This window comes from Macaca mulatta, chromosome 4 (genome assembly GCF_049350105.2).
Source record: "Macaca mulatta isolate MMU2019108-1 chromosome 4, T2T-MMU8v2.0, whole genome shotgun sequence".
Classification (NCBI taxonomy): Eukaryota; Metazoa; Chordata; class Mammalia; order Primates; family Cercopithecidae; genus Macaca; species Macaca mulatta.
Window position 1 is genome coordinate 19,293,688 of NC_133409.1, and position 22,195 is coordinate 19,315,882.

General features: G+C 35.3%; 1 protein-coding gene across 1 annotated transcript in view; it reads right to left on the reverse strand.

Moving 5' to 3' along the window:
- Window positions 1-22,195, reverse strand: part of HS3ST5 (heparan sulfate-glucosamine 3-sulfotransferase 5) — a 281,111-nt gene that overhangs the window by 156,410 nt on the left and 102,506 nt on the right. The window contains 1 exon segment of the mRNA NM_001193687.2: window positions 15,554-15,747. The gene's annotated coding sequence lies outside the window, so the exon portion shown is untranslated.

Genomic DNA, 22,195 nt, shown 5'->3' on the forward strand with positions numbered 1-22,195 from the left:
CCTTGACAACTTTTTAACTTATAATAGCCTTACATCTGGACACGTCTATTTCTTACTCTGTTGTAAGTTTCCCATAAGATTTGTCACTGAGACACGTTTTTAATTCCCAATGTGTCCAGCACATGATAGGAGCTCATAATTACTCCTTAACTACATGTCAGAAACGATTAGAAAGGACAGTAACAAAATCTGCATAATTAAATACTGAGTTGTATGCCACACAGAATTTAAGCTATTACAAAAGGTAGAGAGCAGGACTGAGAAATGGTAAAATAGACAACTCTCTTTTCAGACACTATTTCTGAGCCCAGTTTCTCTAGGCCCCAGAACAAGAATCACTGATGCTTCCAACTCTTAAGCTTCCAACTCTTAAGCATCATGGGACATGGAAACTTGGTGGCCAGTAGAAAGGTCAGACACAGCCTCAGTCCCAGCATTTAGCATGACTTGCTGTTGGACCTCACTATCAATAGACCTCATGTATCCTGTGACAGGGATGGGTCCTGGACACTTGCACAGACTACTGAGCTAGAGTAATTACTCCCTATTATTTCTAAACCTTTGTTTCTGTCCTGTAGCTTTCTGATAAAAACTCAGAGCCAGGTGTGGTGGCTTATGCCTGTAATCCCAGCACTTTGGGAGGCCGAGGTGGGTGGATCAGGAGGTCAGGAGATAGAGACCATCCTGGCTAACTATTGGGGAAACCCACCCCCAATATTCAACATGGGTTCTTTTCTATTTCCCTAAGCATCAGCTGGTCTGAGAAATAAAGGGAAAGAGTACAAAAGAGAGAAATTTTTAAGCTGGGTGTCTGGGGGAGACATCACACGTTGGCAGGTTCTGTGTTGCCCACGAGCCGTAAAACCAGCAAGTTTTTATCAGCGATTTTCAAAAGGGGAGGGAGTGTACAAATAGGGTGTGAGTCATAGAAATCACATGCTTCACAAGGTAATAAAATATCACAAAGCAAATGGAGGCAGGGCGAGATCACAAGACCACAAGATGGGGCAAAATTAAAATTACTAATGAAGTTTCTGGCACTCGTTGTCATTGATAACATCTTATCAGGAGACAGGGCTTGAGAGCAGACAACTGGTCTGACCAAAATTTATTAGGCGGGAATTTCCTCATCCTAATAAGCCTGGGAGCGCTATGGGAGACTGGGGCTTATTTCATCCCTTTGTCTTCGACCGTAAAAGACAGCTGCCCCTAAAGTGGCCATTTTAGAGGCCTCCCCTCAGGGACGCATTCTCCTTCTCAGGGATGTTCCTTGCTGAGAAAAAGAATTCAGTGATATTTGTCCTATTTGCTTTCGAAAGAAGAGAAATATGGCTCTGTTCCACCCAGCTCACAGGCAGTCAGAGATTAAGGTTATCTCCCTTGTTCCCTGAACATTGCTCTCATCCTGTTCTTTTTACAAGGCGCCCAGATTTCATATTGTTCAAACACACATGTTCTACAATCTGTGCAGTTAACGCAATCATCATAGGGTCCTGAGGTGACATACATCCTCCTCAGCTTATGAAGATGATGGGATTAAGAGATTAAAGTAAAGACAGGCACAGGAAATCACAAGGGTATTGACTGGGGAAGTGATAAGTGCCCATGAAATCTTCACAATTTATGTTCAGAAACTGCAGTAAAGACAGGTGTAAGAAATTATGAAAGCATTAATTTGGAGAACTAATAAATGTCCATGAACTCTTCACGATTTATGTTCTTCTGCCATGGCTTCAGCCAGTCCCTCCGTTTGGGGTCCCTGACTTCCTGAAACAGCTAACACAGTGAAACCCTGTCTCTATTAAAAAATACAAAAAAATTAGCTGGGCATGGTGGCGGGCCCCTGTAGTCCCAGCTACTAGGGAGGCTGAGTCTGGAGAATGGTGTGAACCCAGGAGGTGGAGCTTGCAGTGAGTTGAGATCATGCCACTGCACTCCAGCCTGGGCGACAGAGCGAGACTCCATCTCAAACAAAACAAAACAAAAAAACAAAACTCAGGATAGAGAAATCTAGTCTTCTTGCATGGGACCCTGAACCCTGGCTGATTCCATTTCTGGTTCTCCCTACAAATGATTGATGAGTATGTCACGATACCTTAAACCAGGATGTCAACACTCACCTACCCTTTTATATCCTCCTGCTGCCTGGATTTCCCCATGGATATGACCCTTCTGCCCCTATTGAGTTCCACACCTCCACTAGGAAGCCAGGAGAATCCTCAGCTGACAGTTTCAAGCCTTTTGCCTTTTGTATGTTGGCATACCCACTGGTTGTCCTCCTGGCCATCAAGGCTTCCTCTCATTTCCCACAGGCCCCTGCTGCTATATGCCAGCAGACTCAGTGGTATATTCAGAATAGATTCCATTCCCCCTATGCCACAGCTATCTAGTTATTTCACATTGTTATTAATCTCAAATCACTATGATATCTGCATAAGCCTATACCTCCTCACTACTGTTGTACAGACTGCATCTGTACTTTTCCCCTACTGTTGAATCCCCACAGTAGCTGTGGCCTGCTGAAGAGTTCGCCTATCTTCCAGGGCCACAGAAGCTTTGTTTCATTTTGGTGGGATCTAATTTCTGACATCTGAAGGAGTGGACTCTTTAATTTCAGTTCCATACTGCATCTTATTCTGATCTTTCACAAAGATTCAGAAATACCATCTGACAGGATCAAGGACAATTGAACTGGTATCTGTTGGGTTTTAACTGCGGCTCTGCTGCATAATTTTTCATTTTCTTTGGAAGATCTTACCACAAAGAGGAAACACGACTAGTAGGGTCCCAGAGAGGTGTTTTGACATTAGGTTTAATAAAGCATGAAGAACTCATTAATAAATAATGTTCTGCTAGGTTAACAAATAAAGCTGAATGCACTGGCTAGACCCTGGAGTAAATCAAATCATTCAGGCAGCCTGCGACTTGTTAACTTGCAGCAGTGTCTTCTCAGCAGTCTGGCAAAGCCCAATGCAACAATGCACAAATAAAACCAGCATATCATAAATGCATGCACCTTCAATTATGAAACAGGCTGTTAATTTTGTTTTATACTCTGTTGTCCCAAAATAGTAAACAAAGTTTCACTGATGCCGATCAGGAGGCATTCTAGTGATACTTTTAATCTTTGCTAAAAGAACAATTCTACTCATCAACATGTTTACACTCCAGTAGACACACATATAAACACATATAACCTTGTATTGCACATTCATTGCTTTACTATCTACAGGAAGTTAAAAAAAAGTGAACTAGAGAATGAGCTAATGTGTGCAGGCATGCTAGTTTATTCCATAAAAATGGTTTCTGATGAACTTCTTATTCTGACTCAGAAAACCTTCAGAAAAAAACCTCAGAGATAGAGAACAGAATCATCCTCCAAAAAAAAAAAAAAAAAAAAAAGAAAGAAAAGGAAAAGAAAACTGAAAGTGCAGGACACCTAAAGAATACTTTCCTTGATGGAAGGTTGCATGGTTTTAGCTGGGGAAGGATCTCATGGCTACCCACAGTAGGTTAAAGTTCTCTCAGGGTAGACAAGGATGGGAGGAAAGCTTGGGTTATTTCAGGCAGTTGCATTTCTCTGATGATGCTGTGGTGCTGAAGCCAGCTGCTTTTTCATAAAGCTCTTCTCATGATTATGAGCTGATGGACAGCTGTCCAGTGTCAGTTGAACATGACTCACTTGCTCCAGCTGCTCAACAATTTGGATGAACTAAATCTCCTGTCTCATACTATTCAAACTGGCCACATTCTCCATTCACTGATGGGTTTAGCTAGAAAGCCAACCACCATATAGTAAGATAAAAACATTTCCAGGCAATGTTTTGATGAAACAACTTCTTGGGTGAGTTCAATTTCAACTCAAAGGTCTTGCCAACCATGCCCATATGGCCACATTTACATATCTTGCCAGATCTTTTATGTGGTTATGATGACAAAGTCATTAGGTTGCCATTTAAATCCTTTTCCAAAGCTGCAGGTTTAAAGCAACCACTACCCTGAGAATAAAAGTATTCTATTAAACAATCATACTTGAATATTTTCACAACTCAATATATGCATATGCATATGTATATACTATTCATATATAGTTATATAATTATATAAAGTTGTATAATAACAGTTTCTTCATTTTCAAGTCAATGAAAACAATGAAAATGAAGCAGCAATCAGGGTTCAAAGTGTTCATGGCAAGATTTCAGTTTTGGGATAACAAGAGAGACCATTTGGAATAGCAGAAATGAGAATAATCTATATCTATTGAGCCTTACAATGTACTCTACAACGTAAAGTACATTTCTTTAATTCCAATAGTCCTAAGATGTTGGCAACGTTATCATCTGCATTTTACAGATGAGGAAACTGAGACTTAGCAAACTGAAGGTGTCCAAGGTCACGCAGCTAGTAAGTAGCAGAACTGGGGACTTGAACTTAGGCCATCTAATTCCAGAGCTCACATTCATAATCACTATTCTATATTGCCTTGTATGTTATCAGAAAACTCAGCCACAGATGGCTCTACCACTAACCTGGAAAAAGTAGGACTCACTTCCCTCACTCTCCTTGCATTAAAATGTGTTTAGTGTTAGCCTAAATATTTAAGTTACCATCTTGTATGATTCTAACAAACACTAAACTACATACATATTTCTTTTTTAGTTTTTTTTTTTTTTTTTTTGAGACAGAGTCTTGTTCTGTCACCCAGGCTGGAGGGCAGTGGCACGATCTTGACTCACTGCAACCTCCGCCTCCCAGGTTCAAGTGATTCTCTTGCCTTAGCCTTCCAAGTAGTTGGGATTACAGGTGCCTGCTACCACACCCAGCTAAATTTTGTATTTTTAGTAGAAACAGGGTTTTGCCATGTTGACCAGGCTGGTCTCAAACTCCTGACCTCAGAAGATCTGCCCATTTTGAACTCCCAAATTGCTCGGATTACAGGCATGAGCCACCGTCCCCGTTCTAATATATTGTTTCCCATAAGTGATGACTCTACGTGCTAAGGTGCAAAACAAAATGGAAAAGAATGTTTTCATTTTGTTACCTGAACAACTAAGCAGTTCTAATTTCAATGACAAATGTCTTTGATATGTCCACAAACATATATTGGTATGAATAATTCTCTTCAGAAACTAAATAACATTCAAAACCTCAGTGTTAAAAATATTGCTTCTTTTGGAAAACTGAAAAACTTAGTTGAAAGGTTACTAAGCTCATCAGTAGGTGCAAGGTTTCAAAGGAATGATGTGGTTTTATGATGAGCTTGGAGTGAACTGGTATTTAAACAGCTGGTATTTAAATAGCATAGCCTAAAGAAATGAAAAATGCCATGCTCTGAGTAGGCCTAGAATTAGAGTTGTATTATTTGATCCCTGTTCAGAATCAAACTCATAACTTTCTTATGTCCAAAGTCTAAATCATTAGGAAATACACTCTTGCTGTTAAACCATGAAAAAAACTTTTTAAATCTATTATTTTGCTGAAACTTCTGCACACACTGAATTTATTTAGATATGAAATATAGAACGACAATTTATAATGGTCATGTCAATCCATACAGAAATTTCTATTATTATTAACTCTTGTGTAATGTGACTTCTTGTGCCTCTGTACTTTACTTCTCAAATTAGACTGAAACTGGATTTGGCATTTCTTTGTTACCCGTAGAGTGGTTAAGCAGAATGTTTTAAAAACAGTTCTACTTTCCCAGAGCGATTTAGTATGCAATCTAAACCACAGAGAAAAATGTGTAAATGCAAATCCTCATTCACAATAAATGTGGTGCCCCAAGGCACTATTGCTACCTCATAAGTATTTGGATATTATATTACACTATATTGTCTGTCAAGCTTTACTTCCAATCACATTATTTTTATTCTTACCAATTTACATAATGTGTGAAAAAACAATGAAAGGCAAAGGTAGGTTTGATTTTACTCAGTCCAAGAGGCAAAATACAACAATCTTGGACCATATAGGTTTACACAGAGGGGATGTGTGGCCCACTAATCCCCTTGTTGATCAGAGGACAATTCAACTACAAAGTGATTAAAAATGAAAAATAAAGTTCCTTTGGGAAAATAATATGCAAAAAAATGTTACCTTCTAATTCACATACATATTCATAGGGGGAAGGGAGAGGGGGAAGGAGAGGGATAGACATTTCCAAGGACATCACTAAGGGCTTCGGACAAAATGAATTCAATCCATCAAAAATAAGCATAAATTAGTTATTTTCACAGTTTTCTTTCATTGGTAATCTGAAAGATATTAGCTTTGTATTTTAAGCATTTTTTGTTATTATTGAAAACAATAAACAATTAGTCTAAAATCCTAATGCTAGAATGCTAATAATTGGGCATCACATTAATAAGAACCAGATGTAGTTTTACATTGTGATTTTCAATTAGCTTTACTTATTAATAGAAGCCTTTAATTGAATGGTACCATGTGTACGGGAACAGGCAGAAGATCCATTTTTCAGCTTCTTAATTTTATGTAATTTACAAATGTACAACAACTAAAGTAAAAGCTGGGTGAATTATTTATTTTTCTGTTTCATTCACTACCAGAAAAACCATGAAAACCTTGAAAAGTTCATAAAGTACTTATTAAGTCTTCAGGACTTTAGTGTTTAAAGCTGCTTCCATAATCATCTTTATCAAATCATTTACAGCCCTGTTTCTAATGCTATACATATTTTTAAATTTACTTACAATTTAAATTATCTTGGTTTAACAAGTGGTAAGCCTGCAAATACATATGAAAATTCTATTCTGTGCAATGAGAAAGCCTCATTTTGCCATTATATAAAGCCAAGGTTTTATCTTTCATTTCAAGGAAATTTAGAATCCATTTATAAGCACCAAATGTATAATTTTTAATGATGTATTATAATGCTTAAACTTAGAACTGTCTTTGAAAATAAACTGATATTGTTTGAATTATTTAATTTTTTGCATATGAAACTCCCTAGGCTTAGCAGACAGTCTTTTATACTTTTCTTTGTGTTTTGAATATATTACCTCTCTGCTCTATTAAATCTACTGAAATTTTCCAGTGAGTTATGTAATTTTTCCATATGAGGGTTCAGAGAGTTTTCAAATGACTCTGTATCACTTCCTAAGGACTCTGAGGAACCCAGGGCACAGATGTTACTTAAGTTGTTTTCTAAGCTCAGCACTTTACTACTTAGTATTTTCTTCTTTCATAAATTCATTGAAAAATAATACAGTTGTATTTTATTTGTGCCATATATATTGATTAATAGGTAAGTCATTTCATGGCTTCATAAATAATTTCATTTATTTTTCAAAGGAAAAAACTCTCCAAAGATCATTCTTCTGTCCAAGTACTAACCAGCTCTGACCCTGCTTAGCTTCTGAGATCTGATGAGATGATGAGATTGGACATGTTCAGGGTGGTGTGGCTGTAGATAAGATCATTCTCATTTTTTTTTAAGTCTAATTCCAGTTGTGCTGAAGAGGTTTTTAAACAAGTGAGGCTATTTCAGGGAGCTTAGGCACACTCACTAATCAGATAACTTTAAGAAATGCAAAGATATGGTCAACTCTCCTTAATTTTAAGGGAAACATTATTTTGATAATAGGCAATGACAAATCTCAAGTAGAGTCAAGTACTAAAAAACATACTAGGTTGGGATTTAAAAGAATAGGTTTCCTTTCCAACCCAGTTCTACTATTAACTGGCACAGGGACTTGCACACACCATCTAACCTGGACAAATTACTTTTCCTCTCTGGAACTCACTTTTCACACCTGTCAAACAAAGGCAGTGGGACTAGAAATTCTGAAATTACTTTTAGCTCAATCAGTCTGTGACTCTACAGGATTGGTAAGTAGGAATTTACATGGTAATTAACATAAAAATAAGTCTAAAAGTGGCATAATTTTACTCTAATTACCTACATTTTAATAAAATTACCTATAAAAATTGTTATAGGTGATTAAAATACATATAGTACATAAAAATATATATTCAAATTTAAAGTTCAGTCCTCATTTTTCTGATAATCAAGTAACAATTTTATCTAATGGTTCCAGAATGACATGCCTTCAAAATCAAGGTAAATTCTAAAAGTTAACATACTCTTACCTGACATTTGAATCTTTTTGAACTAATTAGGCTTTGCTTAACATCAATGACCAGGATTACAGTTATAGTGATACTATAATAGTTTAAAATTATTCTATGGGTTCTAAATTTACTAAATTTTACTGAAAACGACCTATAAAATGGATCATTTTAAAACGATGCATAAAATACGTAAAAATATATATTCAAATTTAAAGTTCAGTCCTCATTTTTCTGATAATCAAGTAAGAATTTTATCTAATGGTTCCATAATGATCTACCTTTAAAATCTGGGTAGATTCTAAAAGTTAATATACTCTTACCTGATATTTGTGTCTTTTTCAACTAATCAGGCTTTGCTTAACATCACTGACAAGGATCATAGTTATAGTTACAGTGATATTATAATAATTTAAAATTACTCCATGGGTTCTAAACTATCAGGAAAAAGAAAATAAATTTAAATTTAATATTCTTCATTGTTTGACCCTTTTGGAAATCCCACAGTATTGCTTGCGGAGAGCTTGTAAGCATCTCAGGTACAAATATCAATGTAGAGAAGCTGATCATTAAACAAAGAAAATTTGTGCAACACTCATTTAATAAAGACTCCACCCTCCAAATCTAATTCATACATTCTGATTTTAAGACAAGAATGAACATTGAAAAACATCAGCCAGAAGAACTGGAACAAAGTATAGGATCTGATCTCACTTCCCATATCTTGTCATATTGTTTCTTACCCATTTTATGTTTTATTTGGGTTTTCTTTCTTTTATACCTTATTGTAGTCCATAATACCACATAATTCATTTACTTGTTATGATGATTTTTTATTGCCTGCCATGCTGCAACAAGGCCATGAAAATAAAGCTTTTCCTCTGCTTCATTCAATGATGTATCTCAAGTCTTAAAGGAACCTACCACAAAGTAGTTATTAACCACATGCTTGTTGAATGAATGAAGAAATGAAGAATGCATTGAATTAAAATGTATATAGGAATGGGTCTTGATTCTCAGCTGAAATCACTACACAATGCATAACAAATGTACATCTCTCCTGCATCAGAACACAGACATCAAGCCACCACTGTTTATAAAGTTGATATTGAGCTTGGCTGGAAACCTACTTTTTCTGTTATTAAAATCAGTCATGAAATTTGGCAATGTTGATGAGGCATGATAGAAATGTGGTTGCTATGGCACAGTGTATATGTACCCTGCTCGTGAAGGAAGAGTAAGGAATGGAAGAACAAAGTGAGTTACCTGAGCAAGGAATGAAGAGAGAATGGTTTGTGGCTGTAAAATGTTGGCTATGACACTCATCAAATATGATTTTAGCTAACTTGAGGAAACTATCATCTAAAATTTACTCATTCGAAGGATAAGTCCAATGTCTTAGTGACCCACTCTGTAGTAATGTGTGGTTTAGACAGTTTAAGTTGCATTTATACAGAAAAGATTATTCTTCTATCAGCAGACAAAAGATGCATTTGAGCAATCTTTACTTTCCTAAACAACGTAAGGAAATTTTGGGCCACATGGTTGAGATCTAGTAGAAGGAAAGAAATTAAACTAGAGAAAATTCATTTAAATTAGAAAGAATGTGCAAGCTAGGAAAAATGTTACTGTGAAATATAATAGTTTGATTTATTTTTTTTTTTTTTTGGCTGAGGTATATATAATAAAGGTCAAGTATTAAATTTTCATTTTTGAATATTTTTTTCATTTTATAGGAGTATCCCATGCCAACATATACGACATTTTTTTCATAATTTTAGGTTAGAAAATATAAGCTTCTTTTCTCAAAAGTTTTCATGCTCTACAAAATTTGCCATCACAAACCACTTTGCATTTATCACAAATAGGTATTACATTAGAAAAGCAATTCAACTGTATTCCATTTCAGTAGTGAAGCTAAGCAGCTTTGCATGATAACTAAGTTGGGTTAATGGGACTACGTTTGAAGAATGTGTTACCTGGAACTGAAGTTCCCTACTTGTTTTTAACTGAGCTTAGGAGTCTGCAAAATGAAGGCAGGAAACCTGCTGCGAGAAGGATAGGAAAATTATTATCATCTGCATTCCTAAATTGAACAAGAATTTCTGCTCAGCAGAAACCTCTTGACTGCAAAAAGTCTGGAATTATATCCTGCTGTTTAGAATAGCTGTTTGGGGTAGAGGGAGTCCAAACATTCCATTTTTCTTCAAATCAAATAAGTTTTATGCATACGTTTACAGCCTTACTGGAAGCTTGCTTGCTTTCTTTTCAAAAAGAGAAGCTATGTGGAACCTCTTTCTGTTGATAATGAAAAAAATTTTGTGACTGGTCAAGTACCTAATTTTTGGTTAATGAATAGTTTTAATTATCTTTGACATAGAAATATTTTTTCTTGAAAATAAATTTCAATATAAATATTGGGCTTCATAATACAGGAGCTGAATTTTTAAACTTAGTCTACCACCTAAAAAATGGGCTATTTCTATTTCTTGGGATGTTTTCAGAAGTTTATTTGCTGAACAAACTTCTATGGTAGCTCTTAAAGCTATTATTTATTGCTGATCATATACCTTCATTATCTATTATAACCATCAGCATTGATTATAGAGTCCCTCTTTCATGTTAGTAAATGCTTTTGGGCCCTGAAATTTTATGTTTTCTGATATTAAGATTTTTAATTCCTAATTTCTTTACATAGCATTTTCCTGGTACTTAGCTTCTATTGGTCATATACTTGTATAACATAGAATTGGGTTTTATGCTATGATACAGTTTGAAAATATTTTAAAGAAATAAGTGTATTTTTTATATTTATTTATGTGAAAGATATGACAGAAACATACTGTCACAATATTTTACATTTTCCATTAAAGGATTTGAAAAAATCTTTCATGATATGGTCTATTTTTAGTAACTTTAAAAAATATAAAATTTCTTCTAATTCATAATGTTTATAAGTTCACATAATAAATTATATCATTTCTATAACCTCATAACTTTGATTATTTATCTCTTTAGAATATTTACTATTTTCCTATTGTGAGTGATAGCAAAAGTTCTCTCTCTCCTCCCATTTTCTACCAGCTATTTTTGGGCAATAACGATATTTCCTTTAGTATCTTTTTTGTACTCTTAAATCTGCTTATACTTCTATAGTTTGTCAGTTTAAAAAACATCCATTGATTCCTTGATATTGAGAATAAAGTAATCAAATAACTTACTATATATGTACACTGACTTCTTTCTGTTGTGTCTTTCCTAATTTTTGTTAGTTGTTTTAGTTTTACATTGTCAGGACATTATACTTTTATGTTCTATTACATCATCCTAATCTCCATATTTATCTTAGATTTAGTGCTAGAGTTAAATATTCAATGCTTGCGATCAGTTTTTTTTTTGTGCGTGTGTGTGTGTGTTTTTGTTTGTTTGTTTGTTTGTTTTGCAGTAGTTTCTATAGTCACTTATTGACTGGATAGAGAATAGTTGCTTCAAGAAGGGCTCTAATAGTTGCTAATAGTTGCTTCAAGATGGGCTCTTGATAACAATATTTCCTGAGTTCCCGTATGTTCAGAAAATTTGCCTCTAGCCTTTATAGCTTGAAGAGCACTTTGGCAGGTCATAAAACCTTTGGTGCTCATAAGGGATGGTGAATTCATTATCTACCATGGCATCCTATTCACTGTTGGATATCTCAACTGTTACTAGTTTTGGAAGTTTTTTCAAATTTTGCTAAAATTCATCGTCTTAAAACTTCCAACAGCATGACCTATAGTCTCTTCTCCATAAAACCCTTCAAATATTTCTCTATTCCAGGATAAAAGTAACAAAGCATTGAAGGAAAGTTCGTAAGGCCAAAATATCCCCACATACCTTCTAGTAGTAGACTTGCTGTTTTGTTTGTTCAGTTAGCTCAAGTCATTGCGTCTTCCCTACCATCCTTTTAGTGCTCTTTTAAAGCAAGTTAGACTTATCATTTTAAGGCTGGAAAGACCCTCTGGGATCATCTGGTGTAAAAGTCTCATTTTAGGATAAAGAAACAGGTTCAGGCAAAGGTGAAGATATTTTCTTAAGGTCATGCCACTACTAGTAAGCTGAGTCAGACTTTGAACCCCAGTGACTTCCAAGCAAGGATTCTTTCCACTTCACTAAGTCCTTCAAAAATACAATGATCAAAACTGTTGTACTGCACTTAAAAAACTCAGAGTGTGTCCTCTCACATAAAATAATGTATCTAAAGTCTGTTTGATAATTGTCATTTTGTTCCATATTCTAGCTATAGAATAACACATGCAGGATAGCTGTACCAGGGAACTTTCAGTGGGTTTGCTGTTCATCTACATAAACTGTCACTTTTGTTTTCTGATTCTTGACAATGAGAAACTTCAGACAAATGCACATTTCATTTTCCTACTGCAAACTCTGTAAACCATCTTTTTGAAATAAAATTACACAGCTTATGCTTACAACATAAGGGCTAGATTTTATCTTCAAATATACCACCCACTCTCAAACAGCAGAATTTGGCCTTAAAAACCCATTAACAAATATTGTCATTAAACTAAAGAGCTAATTACTTTGGATTCAGACAGAATGAACAAAATCATAGGCCAACCGCAGCTGGTCGTAATAATGGTGAAACTAACCGTATGTTACACTGGAGAATTAAAAAACAAAGACATATTAACACTAATGTAACCAACGTACAACATTATCCTCCAAATGGAACAAACTATTATAGTTAGAGAATTCTTGAAAGTACATTGTCATATTTGATGCCAGAAATAAAGAATCTTTTCAAGGAATTAATTGTCATAATTTGCAACCATCAATGTTTAATGAAGAAGAAAACATGGAGAATTTATACCACTACAATATTCCACAAATGAAGAATTATATCAAAAAAATTACTTTGATCTAATTGGATGCAAATAATTTTAAATTCAATTTTAAGTACTTAGGTACCTATAAATCTTCGATCTTCATCTTGGAGGAAAATTCCTCCCTACTTTTCTTACTGAAGAGATCATTACTGTAAAACACCCACTTAGCTTCTCTTTGCTGATGTCATCTCTAACCAGATTGTTTACTGCTCATTGTTTTAGACTTTTATATGGCAGGTTTGGAGGAGAAAATGTGATTATACATGAGGGGACCAGACTAGAAGATCAAAGTGGTCCATTTCTGCTCTAAAACTTTATGTTTCTATGATTCTATAAAGTTTCTGTAATTTATTCTTTTGTTGCATGTTTTGCTTCCTGCGTATTGAGACTGTCTTGCTCAGGTTCCCTGAAACTACACTGTAAATTTTCTTTAAGAAATTGCAGCTTGGTGGGTGCAGTGGCTCATGCCTGTAATCCCAGCACTTTGGGAGGCCGAGGCGGGCAGATCACGAGGTCAGGAGATCGAGACCATCCTGGCTAACACGGTGAAACCCCGTCTCTACTAAAAATACAAAAAATTAGCAAGGCGTGGTGGCGGGCGCCTGTAGTCCCAGCTACTTGGGAGGCTGAGGCTGAGGCAGGAGAATGGTGTGAATCCAGGAGGCGGAGCTTGTGGTGAGCTGAGATCACGCCACTGCACTCCAGCCTGGGCAACACAGCGAGACTCCGTCTCAAAAAAAAAAAAAAAACAACAAAAAACCAAAGAAATTGCAACTTAAAAACATGGTCTGATAAACATACCAATGATGATGAACATGATTCACTTCAAGACACAATTCATTCTTTCTCCACCTCTTCCTTTTTCCAGAAAAAATAAGTAAAAAGAAAAAAAGAAAGATAGAAAAGGAAAGATATGTTTCTCTGAAATTGAAATATTGCAGATGATTTCCACTAAAAGCTTTATGAAATTTTATTTGGAGACTTTATCCAATGATAAACTTGTGAACTACAAGTTTTAGGCTATGTTCAGGTATGACAATCTTACTGCTGAGCACAATTCTAATAACAAGTGCATGTGAAACTTCATTATTATAGTTAATCCAATTCTGTAAATTTTTAGTTTTGATTACTTGAAAAAAGTACTTCATTATTTTATGCATACGATCATATTCAATTCTCTATGTGTAAAACTAATAGCTAATATGTGTAGCTAATTGGCACTACATCTTTTTGATGAAGGGTTTATTGTTGCCTTTTAATACGTTATGGACAAAAAATTCTACACAACGTGAACAAGTGTACACAAAGAGACAAAAAATGTCTATAAGCCTGAAAGCCAATAAAAGGATTTTGATTGAAAACTTCATTCTTCACTATAAAAATAATATCATATTGAACCTTTAAAAAATCATCACAATTTAAGATCTGAATATATCCCTACTAAACACTTTCACTGGAATAAAAAAACCTTTTGTAAACTTAAAATTACAAATTATAAAAATGAAGTTGCTAAATGACATATAGGAAACAGAAATACAATAAAGTGATATCCACCAACTGTACATGTAACCTTCCACAAATGTATCATATGATTGATAAGTTATTATTTGCTAAGAAAAAAGTAATGGAAAGAGGTATTAAGCAGATTTGTTCTTTTAAAATCTAAGGCTGAGCTTTCAAAATGAAGAGAAAAAGATACAATCCTCAAAATTTAGAAATACTTAGCCAAACCTAGTAATAACTCATTATTTACATCTTTTAGAAATTTCTTATAATTAGATACAATAACCCTAAATATCTAAATAAATTGAAACATTACACGGAACAGAGCAATAGCTAAAGAGAGCAATGACAGGGCTATCACTCTGAAAGAGAGATAGTGACACCTGGGGATTAGCTCATCATACTGAACTTTAAAAAGGAATATTAATGAAAATTAATAACTCAAAGTAGGGGAGTCAAAAAGGGAGCATCAATTTAGTACTTCTGTAACAAAATTACCCCTTCTTTATTTATTCTTATGACTATAGGAGACAACCAACATAAAAGCTCAGGTTTAGCATAAGGTTTGAAAATGAGGAGTAGATTGTATTGAATGTCACTTTCAGTGTTTCTCAAAGGCCTAAGACCCACAGGCATCAGGATCACTTGGGAGTGGGTAAATGTAAAAATACATATTCTTGGGCCACATCCCATCCCTAGTGGGTCTAAGTTTTGGTGAAATATCCCCAGGGATTAACATTTTAATGATCCCTCCTCCCAACTTCATGTGACTCCTATGCACATTAAACTTTGAGAACCACAGTATGTTACGCTTTTTTAATGTGATACTGATTATCAAATATCAAGGTTTCTACTTTGCCCTTCTTGTATTTACATTTACATGACAGATAACAATTTTTAAACATTATGTTTTCTTTATTTCTCCTTTTTACTGTGGAACTACACATACATGGATAGTTTTCTTACATTTAATAGTTTCTTTTACTTTCCTATATTTTATATTTTATTAAAAGATATCATTACTTTTGATGCAATTAAGAGTTATGCAAGAATGTGTGTTACCCCCCAAATTCACTTACCTTCAAATCCTTGTGCTCATTCAGAAATTTTTGAACATATATCGTGGAAACTTTCAAAGGAATATACGTGGTGGATTCTCTCTTTAATTTTCAATGGTTTTAAGATTGGTCAAGGAGACTCCTGGGGTGGCTGCCAGAAATGCCGTTGAGAATAGAAGACACCAATGCTGAAGACAGTGAGTATCTGATTATCTCTAAACAGAACAGAAAAACAAGTGATTGGTCACCTGTAACTCATAGAGAATCTGCTGTGGAGAAAGTTATTTTCAGTGTTACTAAATTTAAACTTGGCCTGGGTTTGCTGCTCCCTAATTTAGCACAGTTGTCATTTAAAATTTCATGTCATTGTGAAGTCAGAATTATATGATGCTGCCTGCACAGCATTCTGGTTGAATTCCTATTGCTTTAATTGACTATTTTTTCTACACGTTGCATCAAGTGATATCATTACTAATTTTATTTTGGATATGCAGGTGCTACATTTTGCAGCTGAATTTCAAAGTCAGGTTGATGAAGTCTCTTGGAAATATTTCTTTACATGAGGCTCTATCACCTCTATAAAAGACAAAATGGGATACTTTAACTAAATCCCCATGGAATCATCTGGTAATTTTGCTATATTTCCTTTCACATGGGTAATGCTTGCCAAGATAATTAGGCATAAACAAGAAAATATTCTTTTTAGTCAAAATGTGTTGTCTATTCAGGAAAACCAAAATTCTAGAATCTTTGTTGAATGAGTGAAGCAGAAGTTGGTAGTGGTTGATAGAAAACGAAAAGAAAACACCTATTTTAAAAATTGGTAATCAACTATGCAAGTACTCTCCTAAAGAATAGAGGAAATGAAATGTACAGATAAAAACATGGTCAAAACCAAAACGACAAGAGCATACACACATGCAAACCCAGAGTACACTGTATAACGATAGTTCTCAGAGAAGATTCTATTGCTTGGCCAACCACCACGCCCAATTCTCTTCTTTCTTGCTATACATCTCACAAATGGAGAACAGAAAATCAAATGTTCTGTTTCTGATTCTTCCTTACTGCTAACAGCGGTCATGTGACCCCATTTTGGCTCCCCATTTGGGCTCATAAGCTATAAGAAGTATGCTGGGTAAGAAATCCTGGCAGAATATTGCTCTGTTGATACAGAGATCCTGCTTCTCTTATCTCTTTCACACATTTGCTTGTCTTGAATGAAGACATGATGCTTTGGGGATAGAGCAGCTGTCCTCTTCCCATGATGTAAAAGACAAAAAAGTTCAGAGAAACACAAAGATATAGGGCCTGTGATGGATGAGCAGTTTAACCAATAGCACTAACTGCTTTCCCTGAAATTTTACCTATATAGACCATTCAGTTGTCGGTTTCTTGCTAATAGAGGCATTGCTGGTTGACGAAATGCTCAAAAAATGGGTTAAAAAGTAAGTGCCACTGAAATGGTTGCAATGATAGCTACTGTTTAACTCTTTAGAGTGTAATCTGCAATAAGGAGAAGTTTTCATGATGTAGAGTCAAAAACAACCTTCATTCTGACAGAGGTTGGAACTTGCCTCTTTTTTGTTTTTTTTTTTTGGCTCCTAGGAGAGTTGGGAATGTAGGGAATAATGGGACAGGAGATGATGGTAATGAATTAAAACAGAATGGAATGGAAAGCCTAGCGCAAGGCTTGGTTTGGAAGAAGAGGGGCCAGTATTATAGCAGGAAAAAGGAAGACTCTCATCTTTGCGTCGGTGACAAAGCTGTGACATTACTCAAAATCTCAGCGAGAGACAAGTTTCACCTCAAAGTTCATTATTCTTATCTCACGAAGTCTTGTAGATTCTTTTTTACTGAAATATTTTTCACATTTAGCACTTCACTACTATCTTCCTTTCATAAATATTTCTTCCTTAACCACAGTTCAGGCTTTCACCATCTTTTTCCTAAACTATTGGCACCGTCTCTTTAACAGATTTCACTTTTTCTTTTTTTCTTAGATGCTATAGTATGTTCTATGACTTAAGACCTACTTTTTTTTTTTTTTTTTTTTTGAGACAGAGTCCCACCCCAGGCTGGAGTGCAATGGCATGGTCTCAGCCCACTGCACCCCTGTGCCTTCCGGGTTCAAGCGATTCTCCTGCCTCAGCCTCCCGAGTAGCTGGGATTACAGGCATACACCACCACACCCGGCTAATTTTTTTTTTTTTTTTTTTTTGTATTTTTAGTAGAGACGGGGTTTCACCATGTTGGTCAGGCTGGTCTCAAACTCCTAAACTCCTAACCTTATGATCTGCCCACGTTGGCCTCCCAAAGTGCTCGGATTACAGGCTCTAGCCACCACGCCCAGCCCCTAAGACTTACTTCTTAAAGCACTGATCTCATTGGATCCCTATTCTGTTCAAAACAAAAGAGCTCTCTTTGTCTATTGAATTAAGTTTGATATAGTTTGTATATTTGTTCCTGCCCACATTCTATGGTGAACTGTAATCCCCAGTGTTGGAGGTGGGGCCTGGTGGGAGGTGATTGGATCATGGGGGTGGGTTTCTCATGAACGGTTTAGCACCGTCCCCTTGGTACTGTTCTTGTGATAGTTCTCATGAGATATGGTCATTTAAAAGTGTGTGGCATCTTTTATGGGTTTATAACTGAACCCATAAAAACCTTCCTCTTAAACACAGCCTTCCTCCAGTGCTCTCATTTTGTAAATAGCATCATCAGTCATCAGCTGAATAAGCCAAAAACCAAGGCTTTGGTTGCCCCAATCTATTAAAAAAAACCAAACCAAACCAAAACAAAACAACTCTGTTTTTCTTACTGGACACAAGCATGTAATATACAGCCTCTGGAACTACTGGCAGCCATCTTGGGATCATGAGGAGAACCTGCATGAAATTAAGTGAACACCAAGTAAACAGAGCTGAGAAACAGAAAAAGAAGAAATGGGTTCTGAGACTATTGTTTCACTCCTGGAGAGAGATTTGCTTGCAGTAGGAATACTCTAAACATTTCGGTTATATGTGAATCTAGGGATTCCTTTTTTGATTAAGCCACTTTGGGTTGGTATTTCCATTACCTTCAGTTAAAAATATATTTTCTATTTATTTCTATTTTTATCGTGTGCCTACCAATTTCATTCATTTTACTCATCTCTCTTATTATCCATATTCTACATTTTTTTCATGATTCAGCTCACCTCCCGAATTAAACCTTTCCAGATTCTTCTAATTCATAATGAGAGAATCCTAAATCGAAACCACTTTATTATCCACTGTATATACTAATAAGAAAGCTCATGAAGGTCTATGACCAATCACTTGGTGATGATTCTCAAATTTTATCTTTAGCTTAACATGTTTTCCCTTGTTTCCATATTTATTTATTTATTGCAGTTTTAGCAGAGATGAGGTTTCTTTATGTTGCCCCGGCTGGTCTCAAATTCCTGGGCTCAAGCAATCCACCCACTTCAGCCTCCCAAAGTGCTGGGATTACAGACACGAGCCACCATGCTTGGCCCATATTTTATTTCTAATTGAATAGTTGACATGCCAACTTGAACATTTTGAAGACCTTCCAAACTGAATTTGTTTATAACTAAATCCATAAAAACCTTCCTCTTAAAACAGCTTCCATCCAGTGTTTTCTTTTTGTAAACAGCACTATCAGTCATCAGTTGAATAAGCCAAAATCCAAAGTTTTCAACCCTTTAAAAAGGAATCAGAGTAGATTTGATCCTTCTTTTCCTCTTTAGGTTCATCATCTAATCATCAGATCCTTTTGATTTTACTTCCTAAATAATTTTCAAACCTACTTCACTACTTTTCTCCGTATATCCTCCTCTTCTCTTCCTCCTCCTCTACCACCATCGAAACCTTGTCTGTTTCCCTCCAGCATATTTTCCACATGGCATCTAGAGTGATCTTTTTAAAAAAGACAATTAATCATGCTAATATCTTGTATAAAAACCCTTAATACATTTCCACTGTTCTCAGGCTAAAGAAAGATCACACTTTACTGTGACCTCATATCATCTGATCCCTATATAACTCTCTAGTCTCATCTCCCTAGATGACAGACACTTTTTTTTTTTCATTTTTAGATACCCAACATTCAGCAGAGTCTTTAATACATAGTAGGCACTCAATAAATATTTGTTGAATGAATGAACAATTACTTTGCAGTAACTCTTGAATCATGAAGCACTTTGTGTTACAAATTTTTCCTTTATGTATTATTGTCTGAATTACTTATAAGTATATTGAAGATAAGGATATGTCTTACATTACTTCACACCCTATAACAGAATGCCATGCAAATAGTATGGGTTCACAAGGTATTTGATTTTATCGATATTAATAATTCAACTCTGAACACTTTTTAAAAGTTTGAAGTTGATTCTCTCCCTCACAATGGCTAGATTACCGCTTTTCTATAAGATTAGAAATGACCCAGAAGAAATATATTATTACTCTGCCAAAAAAAAAGGTAGTAAAAAATAGAAAATTTGTGTCTGATCAGAATTCTACAGAATTTACACAGATTAATTATAAAGAAGTTGCTTTTCTGCATGACAAGAAAAACCCTCAGCTAAACCTTGAGTTCTATGGCTAAACACTCAAGCATGTTTGCTATTTTCATGGTCATACTTTCAAATATTTTGTATTTCTCTTTAGACATAATTTATCCTCGAAAAATAGAAAAAAAATACATTTAATCACTAAGAGCTGAAGTCTTTTGAGTTAGAGACTCATTATTTTGGAAAACAGTTATCCCAAGTACAAATTAATTCCTAGCTAGTGGATATTTACCTGAGAAGAACAAAAGGATCTTCAGAGATTCAAAAGTAGGTATGAAATTCTAGCCTATTTTATATACTAATATCACTCCAAATAAGAGAAATATTTCCCAGAGTAGCCTATATTGAAAACACACATAGGGAACATAAAAGCAATGAAAACAGTGGGTCTGGGAATGTATTAGGTTAAACAGGAGGACACAGGGATTCCTGCTTCTTCAGGATTTCTAACTGTGTTAGCTGTGGCCAGATAATGTTTTCCAAGTTGGAGAATGGTAGGTAGAATTAGCATTGAAGAGATACGAAAGGAAGAGAGGCAGGAAATGTAAGGGTAGACAACACAAATTTTGTGCCTGAATAAAATTCCTGAGTAGGCTTAATCTTCTGGCTCTAAAAAACAAGTTGAAGTTTGCCTAAGGCATAGTTATACAAGAAGTAATTGCCTTTGGGTTTCTATATACCTGTTATTCAGTGATAAATACCTTCTCATTTTCACAAGGTATTAAATCTGTTAGGATATTAGTATAATTAAAAAAATAGAAAGAGAGAGAGCAAAAGGAAAAGGAGCCTTCTTGCATGAAATGCATTTTGAGAATGACTACACATAGTTCTCTTAAAAATCCAAGAGCAGGCTATTTTACACTTTCCCCTAGAGTACTAAAAGATATTTTAGGAAACGAGTGAATCATGATTTAATATTCAATTGCTTTCCAGCAAAATAAGAAATTCCACTAAAGTGTCAGTCATGATTTCATTTTTCCTGAAACATAAACTCCAAGGGGTAGGTTGAAGCTGCACTGTTTATTTTGCTCTTCTGTATATAAATAAAATATAAGACTAACAGAATGGTGGAAGAATAGCTTCTTATGCTCTGCCTTTTCCGACACGCTTCTTTTCTGTACTTGGGGGAAAAAAAGAATTTTCATGTGTAGGATATTTCACTTGCTAAACGTTTTTGTTTTATTTAATAATTGCTGAATCTTTTGACAAAACTGTGTTTATTCCGTGCATGAAGATTGATATATGTTCTAAAATTATAGCACAAACCGTTTATATTTCTTTAAAAATTATTTTTCTGGGGCTGGGTCGGGTGGCTCACATCTGTAATCCTAGTACTCTGGGAGTGAGGTGGGCAGATCACCTGAAGTCAGGAGTTCAAGACCAGGATGGCCAACATGGTGTAACCCTGTCTCTACTAAAAATATAAAAATAAGCGGGGTGTGGTGGCATGCACCTGTAGTCCCAGTTATTCCAGAGGCTGAGGCAGGAGATTTGCTTGAACCTGGGAGGTGGAGGTTGCAGTGAGTTGAGATTGCGCCACTGCACTCCAGCCTGGGTGACAGAGCAAAGCTCTGTCTCAACAAAACAAAACAAAACAAGTAACAAAAAACCCCCAAACAAACAAACAAAAATTCTTTTTCTAAGAGTATGAGATTGCTCATTTATATATACTTAATGCATGTATTCCTCCAATATTGCATAAAATGGTAAGAAGCTTTTTAAATTCATCTCTAGTTAAAAGATTTAGAATACCCTATGATAGATCCTATTAATAAAAAGTAAAATTATTCCTCATAATTTAAAAAATTTCCCAAGGAAACAAGAGAAATAATATTGTATGATAAGAAATGAACAAGTAAAAAAAATACACGTACATTGTAACCCCTACATGATCAGTTTTCTGTGATTTTCTCAATAAATGAGTGACAGACAAGTCTGGGAACTCCCAGTCCTCCATTAAAGAGATCTAAAAAGAATGTCATTACAAGGAGACAGAACTGGAATAGGGTTAGAGAAGCTAAAATTGTTAATACAGGGAAGGGAGGGCTAGATGAGAGTAGCAATTAAAATTTTGGAATTTTTTT